Source organism: Gossypium hirsutum, chromosome A01, assembly GCF_007990345.1.
Source record: "Gossypium hirsutum isolate 1008001.06 chromosome A01, Gossypium_hirsutum_v2.1, whole genome shotgun sequence".
NCBI classification, from domain to species: domain Eukaryota; kingdom Viridiplantae; phylum Streptophyta; class Magnoliopsida; order Malvales; family Malvaceae; genus Gossypium; species Gossypium hirsutum.
In genome coordinates, this window is record NC_053424.1 from 34,861,154 (window position 1) to 34,876,363 (window position 15,210).

Consider the following 15,210-nt stretch of genomic DNA (forward strand, 5'->3'; position numbering starts at 1 on the left):
AAATTAAAAAAATTATTTTCCAAGTAAGTCAAGTATAAGTTTTTGAAAAATATTTAAAAATACAATTTAATTTAATTAGGTAATTTAAAAAATAAAATAAAAGTAGATAATATTTTTTGTGATTAAATTAAAATAAAATAAAATATTTAAAATAAAACTTTAAATACAATTTACTATAATTAGGTAATTTAAAAATAAAATAAAAGTAGACAAAATATTTTTCGTGATTAAAATAAAATAAAATAAAATAAAATATTTAAAATAATATTTAAAAATACAATTTAATTTAATTAGGTAATTTAAAAATAAAATAAAAGTAGACAATATTTTTCATGATTAAATTAAAATAAAATATTTAAAATAAAACTTTAAATACAATTTACTTTAATTAGGTAATTTAAAAATAAAATAAAGGTAGACAAAATATTTTTCGTGATTAAATCAAAATAATTAAAATATTTAAAATAAAACTCTAAATAAAATTTAATTTAATTAGGTAATTTAAAAATAAAAAAAGTAGACAAAATATTTTTCGTGATTAAAATAAAATAAAATAAAATAAAATATTTAAAATAAAACTATAAATACAATTTAATTTAATTAGGTAATTTAAAAATAAAATAAAAGTAGACAAAATATTTTTCGTGATTAAATTAAAATAAAATAAAATATTTAAAATAAAACTTTAAATACAATTTAATTTAATTAGGTAATTTAAAAATAAAATAAAAGTAGACAAAATATTTTTCGTGATTAAATTAAATTAAAATAAAATATTTAAAATAAAACTTTAAATACAATTTACTTTAATTAAGTAATTTAAAAATAAAATAAAAGTGCACAAAATATTTTTTGTGATTAAAATAAAAGAAAATATTTAAAATAAAACTTTAAATACAATTTAATTTAATTAGGTAATTAAAATAAAATAAAACTTTAGCGGCGTTTATATTTGTCTTTTATAATGTAATTCCATTCCTCCTAAAAAATTCTCGATTAAATTATATGTTTGACAGTGGAATATTACAATACAAAGTCAAGGAAATGCAAGCCAGATTAGTCCAACCCCTAAAGTTGGTATATGGAAATTGTCATTTGATCAAAAATATGGAACATAAACTGATACCTAACAGAAATTCTCAACAAAATTTAAAAGTTAAAAACATATGGCACTACATAAACCAAGGACAAACAAGCGATAGAATAATCATGACATTACATCCATAACAGCCACTCAGCCAAATTAAGTATATAAAGACTACAACTGCTAACATACACAAAAAAAAAAGGATATCAATTGAAATGAAAAAGATTAGCAAATAATCAGCCTACACTGCAATAGCTAGCATTCATATATGAATTGATGGGAGCATATTGTTTTACAATGCATGAGCACAAGATCATTCATTTTTCAAGTTCCAGAAAAAAACTGTCAAAATTCAACAATACTACAGCAATAAAAAACAGCAAGAAAAAACTACAGCAAGAGCTGTCTACCTATGTTTCAGCAACAGCTTCCTTGCAACTTTTGTCAATAGATAGTGCACCTAAAGATCAAAGCACATGGTATTCAACAGTGAAAATTCAGCTATAAAACAAAGCAAATGACTGATATTAATGCGACATGTATTACTATCTACCTAAGCTATAAAATATGGAGTATTATAATATAAACTACAAATTTATGAAACAAGTGCATTCTTCTAACGTTTTAGATTTACATATTTTAACGTAACAACAACTGTATCATGATAACAAAACCAAATAACTACATATTCAGTCGCTCTCATTAATAATATCAACACTTGCAGCCAATTTCTAAGCTTGATTTTTTTTTTAAATTATATGAACCATATGATAACTTTCTTTTAATAATGTGTTACCTATTTATTAATAAGAGTTAAGTGACACATTTTGAAAAAAATACTTGCATGTTTAAGGATTGGACTAGGTTTTTTTTAATCCTAAAAGAGGGTTTAACTTTTAACAGGGACAAAATATCCAACTCCATCCAAGGAGAGGGATAAGCAGCAGGCCAAAACCAAACAATGCAATGGTAAAGATGGTATTTAAGGGCACACCTACTATATAGAAGATTGGAAAATCTTACCTAAATGTTTTCTCAATCTTTGGAAAAATGGAAAATAATCAGCCAGGAAAGAAAGACCTCAGTTGATAAAAGAGAACATCAAAGTTGGCTTATGGCATCTTTAGCGCCTACTTCAACTCTGCAAAAACTGCTGGACGTATTTCAGCAATGGCAGAATTAAACGACTCTCCATGAAGGGTAGCACAAGTTTGAAGAATAAATTAAACAAAAACGATAAATATTACATGCAAAATAGACAACCATGAGGAGTAAACAATGATGAAAACAATGTTGAACCATAAGGAGTAAACAAAAATATTACATGCAAAATATTACATCCAATTAGTAATGGAGAAAAACAAGATTACAATTTGTGGAGAAAAACAGAATCAGATGAGCCATAAGGAGTAAACAATAAAGAGGAAAACAAATTTGTACCCAAATTACACAATTAGTGTAGTAGAGAATTTTTCAACCGCTTCCAAAGTCGATATCGCACAGACGCACGGTTTCGGGGAATCACAACAAGCTAGACAAGAGGAAAGGGAAAAGAGTTAGGGATTTCAGGGATGGGGGAACAGATTTAGGGAAAAAAGTATGGGGAAAAAAGGGGATTTGGAGAAAATGTTAGGGATTTTGGGTTTGGGGAATTAGGGGAGGATTTGGGGAAAAAGAAAGTGGTGTTCTTTGTTTTAGGGATTTATGGAAGGACGAACCGAAACGGGGGAAATGACTTAGCAAAAAACTGAACTCATTTCGGGTAAAGGGGATAAACTTCAGGGGAGAAAAAACGAAGCTGTTTCAAATAAGGATAATTTGTGGCGTTTTCATCAAAGCGCCGCTAATGAGACCTTTTGTGGCTTTTTAGGCGTAGCGCCACTAATGCCACTTTTATCTACACTACTAAACGATGCCATTCTAAATTAAAGTCAATTACAATTTTTGTCATTTTTTATAGAAACGCTACTAAAGCCACTAACATTTATAGGAAACGGCGCCGTTTTACTTTAATGTATAATAAAATTTTCTGGCGTTTTCTAAAAAAAAGCCGCTATTGCCTATCATTTGCGGTGTTTTATATATAAACGCCACTAATACCTTTGATACTAAAAAATATTTTTTAAAAATTGATCAAAATTTAAAACTATACATTTAGAATTTCTTTTAAATTATATCCAAATAATGTTAGTGTGACGAATGTTAGTGTAGTACAAAATATATAGTTCATTTATTTATATTAAGTGTAGTACAAAATGGCAAGAATCTCATAAAATTCCAAATATTGGTTCAGTCTTCAACAATATACCTTAAACTTTAAACCTCAAACCATAAACTTACACTTAAACCCTAACTATAGTTGAAACTTTAATTTTGATTTAATACACAATTTAAAATACATCAATATATTTTTATATTGAATAAATATAAATATTATGTATGCAATATATAAATTAATTAAATAAAAACATGATGCTATTTATATCAATAATTGTGTTAATATTTACAAGATCTAGATCAAATTATAGTTCATGTACATAATTGCACACAAAACCACTATTCATCTGAGCTATTTGGGATTTAACCCATTTTGATATATATTCTTTTAAAATAATAATTTTTATATATTTATCTTATTTATATTTATCTTCTAAATTAAAATTCAAAATTATATTGTAAACCCAAAACCCTAAATATGAGACTATAAACCCTAAACCACAAATACAAAAACCATAACCCCAAACTTTAAACCCCAAAACTATTCACAGTAACCCCTAAGCCAACCATAAATCCTAGACCATAAAGCCCAAACTATAAACTCTAAAAACCGTTAACCCTAAACCATAATCTTAGACATATTTTTGGGAATTCGTGTGGCCAATGTTAGTGTAGTACAGATTAAAACACATATGTTTATATTCTTATATTAAATAATATGGGTATAGTACAAAATGGAATGAATCTCAGTAAAATCCAAATGTTCTTTAGTTCTAATAGTATCCTTTCCTTGAACCCTAAACCTAAACTTACACCCTAAATATATAGAATCTTAATATATATTACAAGTTCTAATATATATATTACAAGGGACAAAAGTAATAATTAAAATAGAATCTTAATGCTTACCAAAACCCTAAAATAAATTAATTTTTTATCATTAATCATAACCTCTAATCCCTTATAGCATAACCCCTAAAACCATGAACATTAATATTAATTCGACCCTAATACCTAAAACACAGTAAACCCCAAAACTCAAACTCTAAAACATAAACCCATAACCCAAAATAATAAACATTATATCATAAACCCTAAAACTCTAAATTAACCATAGACATTAAACCTAAAATTCATAACCTTAAACCTTAAAATGACACTTTTTCTCACCAATACATGTCGTCGTTTGCTCAACACTTTTGCAGTGTTTTTAAACAACCGCCACTAATTCTCGATATATTGCGACGTTTTACAAAAAATGCCGCTAATGCCTCTATAGCTCACCAATAGACGGCATCATTTTGCTCAACACTTTTGCGGCGTTTTTAGACAACAGTCGTTAATACTTCACATATAGTGATGTTTTTAAACAAACGCCACTAATGCTTGATTATTTGCGGCATTTGTTACATAAGTGCTGCTAATAGTGATCTTTTGCGGTGGTTTTTTGACAAGCGCCACTATGTCTCTAATCTTTAGCAGCGTTTTTCTTCAAGCACCGTTAAAAGTCTATTTTGCTGTAGTGAATTTAGCGTACAATTGCTTATCTCTCAAGGTTTGTAACATAATTCTCAAATGCTCGGCATGCTCAGACTTATCTCGAGAGTAGATTAGAATGTCGTCAATGAAGAAAAATACGAATCTGTCTAAATATGGTCTAAAAATTTAATTCATCAAATCCATAAATACTGCAAGAGCATTAGTCAATTCGAAAGGCATAACAAGAAATTCATAATGTTTGTACCTCATTCTGAATGTATTTTTTGGCACATCTGCATCTTTCACTTGCAACTGATAATAACCAGACTGTACGTCCTACCGGTGGCTGAGTATATTGACATATGTTACGGTTAATTGACAGCTTGTGTGAGCAGCACCGTGTAGCTACGTCTTGACTGACAGCTCTTGTGAGCAGACCTGATGATGGCTCGAGAGTGAGCATATATGTGTTATGAGATAGAGGTAGCAATGACTACATAAGTGACACCTTGTGTGTAAGGTTTCCCGAGTATCAGATATTATTATTCTAAGTGGTTCATTAGGTATGTCAACAATGAGAATAAGTATGAAACTATTACGAGATGGTACAATTATGTACATAAAACTTATGATTATTAAATTTGTGAAATGATGATTTCAAGGTAAGTTTGTGATGGAATGAATTTTGGTCATGAGATTATGGTAAATTATATTATCTTATATTACATTACTTGAATGTTAAATGTATGGTAAGATTTTCTTATTTCTTTCATACGAGCTTACTAAGCTATATAGCTTACTCCACTTTACTTTCCATGTTTTATAGTGTCACCAAGCTAGCTCGGATTGGAGATCGTTGGAGATCGCATCACACTATCAAACTGTCATTTTGGGTATCCATGATCTTAAAAATTTTGAGTATATGGCATGTATAGGGACTTGGTCATTTTGTTATATGCGTCATCATGATTTTGGCCAAATGTATTGGTTTGTAATAGTCAAAGGATTGATTTGGTATTTGGCCATGTAAATGGGCTCATTTTGGTTAAATTGATTGTAAGTTTATATATATATATGCATGTATGTGCTAATGTCCCTTTGATGATGTGGGTTATATTGATTTGTTAAATGTTGATTGTGGCTTAATTACTTGTTGTGAAATAGATGAGTTTGGTTTATTGGTATGATGGGTTATCTTGATAAGTTAATGTAAATTGGAAGTAGTATTAATGGTGTTCTGAATGTGAAAATTGGTATGTTTGATTTAGCATATTGAAATGTCTTGAGCATGATAGATGATGGTATTGCATTGAAATGTGTTGGCCATGATTGTGGATGTTTTGGTTGCCTAAGTACACCATGATTATGCCATTGAATTTGTGTATGTGTATGTGTAAATAAGGGTGGCAAATGGCTTGGTAAATAACCTTTATTTTGTCCACACGGGTAGACACACGGACGTGTGTCTAGGCCATGTGTGACGCATGGCCTATCCCATGAGCATGTGTTTTGGCCGTGTGTCCCCTGCACCTTAATTTTGAGAAACAAAAATGCTTAGAATTGAGCACATGGGCTGTAACATCCCGAATTAAGGCCTAGTCAAAATAGTGGTTTCGAGACCACGAATCCAAAATAGAAATAAATATTTTATGATTATTTGATGGTCCATGACATGATTGCATGTTTGTGTGAAAATTTCATGAAGAAATTCTATGCCTAAAATGTCCAATTTGACTTAGGGGCTAAATTGAATAAGTTGTAAAACTTGTGTTCTAGAAGCTTCAAGCATGAAATTGCATTGGGTCATTAATTAGAGGTCCTTAAATAGCAATTTGATCAAGTTTTAAAATTTTGGAAAAAAATGGGCATGAATAGGAAAAATTTGAAAGAAAGGTTGAAAGGGCATTTTTGTCTTTTGGTAAATAAAAGAATAAAAAAGGGAAAACCTTGTGTGCTAAAATTTGCAAGGGTTCCATAGCTAGGGTTTTCAACTTTTCAAGCTTGATTGTAAGTGCTCCCTGACCCCTTTTTTTATGTTATTTGCATTTTTTATGTCCTTGAAGTATGATCTATCTATTTCTAGCCATATTTTGAGCTAGGGTTTATGTATGAATTTTGACCCATGTGTGACATGTTTGTATTTTGATGTTTAATGGAAGAATATGAAAGTTTGATGTGTGTTTAACATCTTTTACTAAGTGATTTTTGATATAAATGCATGGAAAGGACTTGTTTGTAAAAAGGTGTAAAAATGAGTAGGAAAATGTGAAATAAAGGAAAATGTGAGCTGATATGAGCATGGAATAGTTTCGGCTAGGCTTGGGTAACAAAAAATGAACACATCTCATTTTACGAGCCTAGGGATTAATTTGTAAATATGTGAAAGTTTAGGAGAAAAACTATAATTTTGCCTAAATATAGGTTTTGGACTGATTTGAATAATGTTATTATTAAATGAGCTGAATTTGCTATTATAGATCAAGAAAAAAGGAGTCCAGACCTAGACCGGGAAAAGAACAAGATTTTGGACTAAATCGAATTAATTGTCCATATTTTGTACCGAGGTAAGCTTATATGTAAATAATGCAATGATATATCATGTTTGAATGATTTATTTATGTATGAACCTCTATGTTTAATTATTATGACGAGTGAATGAACGACTTTATTGCCTATGAGCATGACATTGTCAACGAATTCGACAAATATGCGTCATCGAGAAAATCCCGTTTGAACCTTAAGAATAATGTAGGATACAATGTGACATGTCACTAGGAACTATGTGATTATGAGCTCATGAGATTATGTGTATATGTGGTTATGTGAATCCTGGTGCTAGTCTTGTACGTTCCACCGGTGGCTGGGGTAGCCCAGCATATGTTGCGGGTACCTGTCAACTTGTGTGAGCAGCCCGAGTAGTGACACCCTGACTGTCAACTTGTGTGAGTAGGCCCATGATTAGCTCAAGAGTGAGCAATGTGTGATTGTGTTATGAGGTAGCATGTGGCTACGTTTGAAGCACTATGTGCAAGTCTTTTGTGTATCCGATAGTATTTTGAGTGTTCAACGGGTAAACCTGTGAGTTAGTCGACAAGTAAGCCAATGATGAGGAAATGTGACAATGTGTTGCGAGTTGGTATAGGCATGTATGAAAAAATTATATGAATGAGCTCGGTATGTGATGAACTTTTGGTAAGATTGAAATTGTGTAAGTTATGCCTATGAATTTATGATAAAACATAAGGAAAATAAAACATAAGTAAACTATGCTATGTCATTGGTATTTATATATGTAACGCACCGAATTTGGGCTAGAAGTATTGGACCTTTAGTATGGGTCCATAAGGAGGTTGTATATAAGCATTTAATTGTACAAGGAAATGACACAATTAAATGTCTGCTTTAGTGGTTAATGGCCCTGAGAAGTGTTGGAGAAATCTTGGGTTCAAACCTGGGCTTTAGCAAAAATTTTGGTAATACGTGAATAAAACCTTGGGTGCTTGGATGAAGGCCTTTTAAATTATTGTGGTAAATAAATGTCATAAGGAAGCTTGTGGTCTAGTGGTTGTAGCATCATTAAGGTTGCAAGGGAGCTTGGGTTCAAGTCTTGGCTCTTGCAATTTATTTTGGTTTTTCTTTTAAAGGAACTTGGACTTTGGCCTATAGACCTTATATTTAATTGAGGATAAAATATGACACAGAAAAAGCTTGTAGTGGAGTGACAAGGTGGCGTGTTGTGTAACTGTGAGGTCTAAGGTTCAAGACTTGGGATGGGCAAGGGAGTATTTCTTTTGCTGTTTGAGCTGTGTAGGAGGTGGAGTTGGACTAGTACTCTGTAGTTGAGGTGGTTAAAAGAAAATAAGGAATTTTCCTAATGGTTGAAAGTAATCCCAGATCGGGAAGCTAACATAGGAATTTGTGAGAAGCTAACTTTAAATAAAGCGAACCAGATGAGTTGGTGAAAAAGAAAAAGGTGATTAAAACCCAATGCAGGATGTGCCAAGGTTGGTGATCGTGGACTTCGGCGCGTTCTCATAAACATGTGTGTATTCACGCCCTTTTTTGTTAGAAATCGGTAAAACCTGAAAGCTGCCACGAGCGTTCTCGTGTGCTTGGGCTATTTTGGGCCTCGATGGGCTCGTGGACCCGCTTGTGTAAATCTAACTGTTATGTGGAAAGTAGTTGGGCCTGATGGGCCATGTGAACGAGATTGGGCCTAAAGGGGCCAAATGAATAAGTGTGGATCTGTTAGTGTTTAGTAAAGGGGTTGTGGACCTAGTTTTTGGTAACTACTCAAGCAGACATAAAACTTAAATAATTAATTAATCGCGACCGTGGACGAGTCATAAGGTTAATGTGTGGCAATGGGTATATGCATGTCTAGGATTGGATCTAGGGAGAGCTTGGTACTTAAGCGGTCTTAATGACTCACCTCCTCTTCTCTGGAATCCTACCTGTTGCATAGTATCTGTTCACTTTAGCCAACGAGGACATGTTAACGGGCCAAGGTAAGTAATAAACCCATAATAAAGAGAAATTACTATAATACCCTCGATTTGTAAAATTACCGAAATACCTCTGATTTGTAAAATTACTGAAATACCATTGATTGTGAAATTACTGAAATACCCTCGATTTGTAAAATTACCAAAATACCCTCGATTGTAAAATTATCAAAATACCATTGATTTGTAAAATTACCGAAATACCCCCAATCTGTAAAATTACCTAAACACCCTCTATTTGTAAAATTACCGAAATACCCTTGATTTGTAAAATAACCGAAATACCCTCATTTGTGAAATTATCGAAATACCCTCAATTTGTAAAATTACTAAAATACCCTCGATTGTGAAATTACCAAAATGCCCCTATTTGTGAAATTACCGAAACACCTTTGATTTGTAAAATTACCGAAACACCCTTGATTTTTAAAATTACCGAAACACCCTTAATTTGTAAAATTACCGAAATACCCTTAATTTATAAAATTACCAAAATACCCTCGATTTGTAAAATTACCGAAACACCCCAAATTTGTAAAATTATCGAAATACCCTTGTAGTGTAAAATTACCGAAATACTCTTGTAGTATAAAATGACCGACATACCCTTGTAGGGTAAAATGACTGTTTTGCCTTTGAGGGTAAATGATCGACTTAGACTTCGAATTTGACTGATTTGATTATGAATGTATGACTGCGTTTTAATTGACTTGACTGTAGTTGTATGACTGATATGCTCTTAATATATGTTTAAAAGACTGTTACTGAGTATGGCCATTCTGCATACACGTGTGATGATTGAGCATGACATACACGACATATTGCATGGGTTGGGAATTATGAAACGGAGGAAGTATATGAGGATCGCATGGCTGCTTGACGACCGTGGATCCATCGATTGCTATTAAGCCTAATATTTGATTAGCAGCTTGCTGCAATAAAGGTAGTACTGCAACCGGGCTACCATTGATGTGTACCGGATGGGTGGGTCGATATTTATATCCCCACATGATGTGTACCGGGGGACGGAGTTGGTATGTAGCGGTTGGATTATTGGGGTGGGTTGCACAGTATTGCATGTATGATATTATTGTGATATTATTGTGATGTGGGCTTCGGACCAACTGAGGCTAAGATGGGCTAGGCCCAATTGATTCTGTTTTGGGCTGTGAACCAAATGATATTGTAATGGGCTTTGGCCCACATATGCTCTGAACTAGACTATACTATTACTGTAATGAGCTCCGGCCCAGGCTGATTCTGAATTCTGTCTGTTTACTGACTGTTACTCTAGTAGGGGGTTACACACTGAGTTTTCTTAAACTCACCCCGTTTATTAACTGTGCAGGCAATCCCCAGTGTTAGGTGGATCAGTGTCGCAGAGGGACTCGGAGACGACCACACAACTGCACATGTTTTTCTATTTCGTTTATTTAGTTAGGCACTTTGGTTTTTTTATTTAGGTTGTATTAAGGCCTCTTTATTTTCTTAACCTTTTATTTGGAAAATTTGTTTAGTATGATTAATATCTATTAGAAGTAGGGCACGATTTTCTAAAATAACAACTGGCTTTCAAAATATCTCGTTTCCGCAACTGTTTAAAAGTAAGCTTTCGCAGCAAGTAAGGTTTTAAGGGAGTTAACGTTTCACAAGTTTTAAAATGGCCAGAGGTTTTGAATAGTAAGAAGGGTTTTCAATGAGAACATGGTTTTTGAAAAACACTTCAATGTGACACGCTAGATTCGAGCCTAACTTCTAGGCCGGGTTTGGGGTGTTACAATATATATGATTATGTTGCTATTTATTTGCATGTGAACTTACTAAGCTTTATGCTTACTCCCTTCTCTTTTCTATTTTCTTATAGTATCGCCATGTTTGCTCGGGGATCGAAGGACGTCGAAGGCTCGATCACACTATCAACTGGACAATTGGGTATAATTAGTCTCAAATTTTTGAGTATGGCATGTATAGGGACTTGGTCTTTTTGTTATGTGTCATATTGATTAGCCAAATGTGTTGGCTCATAAAGGTATTATGATTATTTTGTATATGGCCATGAGAGGTGGATCATATTGATTATTGGGTTGTAACCCTAATTATTAGTGCATGCATGCAAATGTGCTTAGGCTTTAATGTGGTTATAGTTTCTTATGGTTAATGAGTGTGATGGATGGCATGTATGTTTGGTGTATGAAATATAAATTAATGTGTATGATGATAAAGGTGATGCAAGTGTGTAACTTGAAATTAGGTTAGTAAAGATGATAGACAAATATGAAATTGGTGTGGAATGTCATATGAAAGCGTGATAGTTTGAATAGGTGATATGTTGACATTACCAAGTTATAATTTAACCATGAATGTGAATGCTTGAGTAATCAAATGTGCCATGTTGCATGCCATGAAGTGAGTGTAAGTATGTGAGTGTTTAAGGGTGGCAAATGGCTTGGAAAATAGCTTAGAAATTGTCCACATGGTTAGGCACACGAGCATGTGTCTAGGCTGTGTATAACACACGGTCTGCCCCATAGGCGTGTAATCTGGCCATGTGTACCCTGCACCCTAATTAATGCAAACAGAATGCCCAATAGTAAAGACACGGGCAGAGACATGGCCGTGTCTCAACCGTGTGGAGGACAGGGCCTCAGGATATGGGGGTGTGCCCAGGCCATGTGAAGTTTGCACTTAATTTCAAGAATTTAATTCACCATACGGCCTAAGCACACAGGCCTATGATGTGGTCGTGTGACCTTATTTTGTTGATGACGCCATAGTCAGATAGTTACACAAGTTGAGGACACGGGTATGTGTGACCACACGGCCTGCCCACATAGGTGTGTGACTCTCCAAAGTATGAAAAATTTTCTAAGTGTAGTAGAAGCTCTGAAAGTTTCCGGTTTAGTCCCGAACCACTCCCAACGTATGTTTTGGGCCTCGTACGCCTTTATAAGGGACAATTTGTATGTGACTGAAAAGTGTTAAATTTGGATGAGATTTTATGGCTCGGTATTGTATGTTAGTTTACGTTTAAGTCCGGTAATGCCTTGAACCTTGTCTCGGTGTCAGATATGGGTAAGGGGTGTTACACTGGTAGAGACATGAGCATGTGTCTCAATCGTGTGAGGGATATGGCCCCAGATATGGGCGTGTGTCCTAGCCGTGTGAAGTTTGTACCTATTTTATGAAAATTAAATTAACCATATAGCCTAGCACAAGGGCGTGTGACTTGGCCCTGTGACTTCAATTTGTTCATGCCTTACAAAATAGGGAGTTACACGGGTTAGGGACATGGGCGTGTGTGACCACATGGCCTGCCCACACGAGCGTGTTCCAAACCGCACGGGTGTGTGACCCTTGTTTATAGCAAAATTTTATAAGTTTTGTAAAAATTCCCTAAGTTATCGATTTAATCCCGAACCATATCCAAAGTATGTTTTAGGCCTCCTAGGCTCGTATTAGGGACTTTATGATTGAATACAAATGGTTTTAATTTGGATGCAAATTTATGACTCGATTTGTATGTTCACTTGTGATGTAAGTCCGTAATGCCTCGTACCCTATTCCAGTGTTGAATATGGGTAAGGGGTGTTACATTTAGTGGTATCAGAGCTACAGTTTAGTCGATTCTCGGACTAATGTAGCGTGTGTGAGAGTCTAGCTATACATGCCATATATAAATTGTGATAGTGTGACGACTCTTGACAATTTAAATTGTGTTTTCATATAGTAAATGGATCCCAACCAAGAGGTAGCTGATGACGTTGAAAGTAATGCATCGGCTCCCGCCCAAGGGACAACGCCATCTAAAAGTAGACCAGTAACGGTTAGTCAAGGAGGAGAGGCTTGGGAAGCTTTCTTCCAAAGGATGAATGAGTGGTTTGCTGAGTTTGTTCAAACAAATCTGGTTGCCCAACATCCCCCACCCCCACCTAACCCCCAAACTGTTCCCGTAGCTCCTCAAGGTGTGGAATTGTTAAGACTGAACAAGCCTCCAGTTGATAAGATTCAGAAACAAGGGGTTGAAGAATTTAGAGCCAATATTGATGATGATCTCGAGTGAGTAGAGTTTTGGCTTGAGAACTCTATCAGGATATTTGATGAGCTTTCTTACACATTGGATGAGTGCTTGAAATGTGCTATATCAATTCTGAGGGAATCCGCATGTCAATGGTGGAATACTCTAATATCAGTGGTACCGAGGGAAAGAGTTACCTAGGATTCTTCCAAGACGAGTTGAGAAAGAAATATATCAGTCAACGGTTTATTGATCAGAAACGCAAAGAGTACCTAGAACTGAAACAAGGCCATATGTACTTGACTGAATACGAGCAAGAGTTTGTTAGACTCAGTAAGTATGATCAAGAATGTGTTTCAATGGAGGCTATCATATGCAAGAGATTCAAATATGGATTGAATGAGGATATCAGACTATTAGTCGGGATTTTAGAGTTGAAAGAATTTGTCGTGCTGGTCGACCGAGCTTACAAAGCCGAAGAGTTAAGCAAAAAAAGAGAAAAGTTGAGTTTGAGACTAGAGATTCGAGCAAAAGACCGATGAATAATTCATTTCAATCTTCACAAAGAAATCAAAGAATTTGTATACCTGTTCAAATGTTTCAAGTGGGTATCCCAACAGAGATCGTGGGAAGTAATATTCGGGTTCGAAGGCCCAAACTACGTCAATAGCGAGAGTTGGTAATGTCAGGTCTAATAGACCTGAATGTCAACACTGTGGTAGATGAAATCCCGGTGAATGCAGAATGAATAACCGGGCTTGTTTTAAATGTGGCTCCCTAGAACACTTCATTCGAGATTGCCCTGAAATGGCTGAGAAAGATAATTTTCAAAATGCAAGGTCGAGTAACACGGCCAATAGAGGGAGGCCACTGAGAAATAAGGGAAATGGGAACAATAGCAGAGGTGTAACGAAAGATTTAACTGTGAGATCAGAGGCCAGGGCACTTGCTAGAACCTACGCTGTTTGTGCTCGCGAAGAGGTGTCATTCCTTGATGTTATTACTGGTACATTTTCTCTCTGTGATACTAATGTAGTTGCATTGATTGATCCTGGATCGACTCATTCTTATATTTGCATGAATTTGATATCTAGCAAGAATTTGCTTATTGAGTCTACTGAGTTTGTGATTAAAGTGTCAAACCCCTTTGGCAGATGTTGTTTAGTCAATAAAGTTTGCAAGAATTGTCCTTTAATGATTCAAAGTCACTGTTTTTCAGGTGACTTAATGCTTTTACCATTTGATGAGTTTGATGTAATTCTTGGAATGGATTGGTTGACCCTACATGATGTCATAGTGAATTGTAGATGAAAGATTATTGAATTGAAATGTCAAGATAATGAAATTCTTTGGATTGAATCGAATGAGCCGGGTGAGTTGCCTATTGTGATTTCGTCGATGTCGGCTCAGAGGCATGTAAGAAAAGGTTGTAAAGCTTATCTTGCGTATGTACTGAATACGAAAGTATCTGAATTGAAGATCGAATCTGTGCCGGTAGTTTGTGAATACCTGGATGTGTTTCTAGAAGAGTTGTCTGGGTTGCCACCAATCAGAGAAGTCGAGTTTGCTATTGATTTGATACCGGGGACTTCACCGATATTGATAGCTCCATATCAAATGGCTCCGATCAAATTGAAAGAATTGAAATCTCAGTTACAAGAGTTGACAGATAAGGGTTTTGCGAGACTGAATTTTTCGCCCTAGGGTGTACCAGCGTTATTCGTTAAGAAAAAAGACAGATCCATGAGACTTTGTATTGATTATCGCCAACTTAATAAGGTTACGATAAAGAACAAGTATCACTTACTGAGAATTGACGATTTGTTCGATCAGTTGAAAGGGGCAAAAATGTTCTGAAAGATAGACTTGGGATTAGGCTATTATCAGCTGAGAGTTAAGGATTCGGA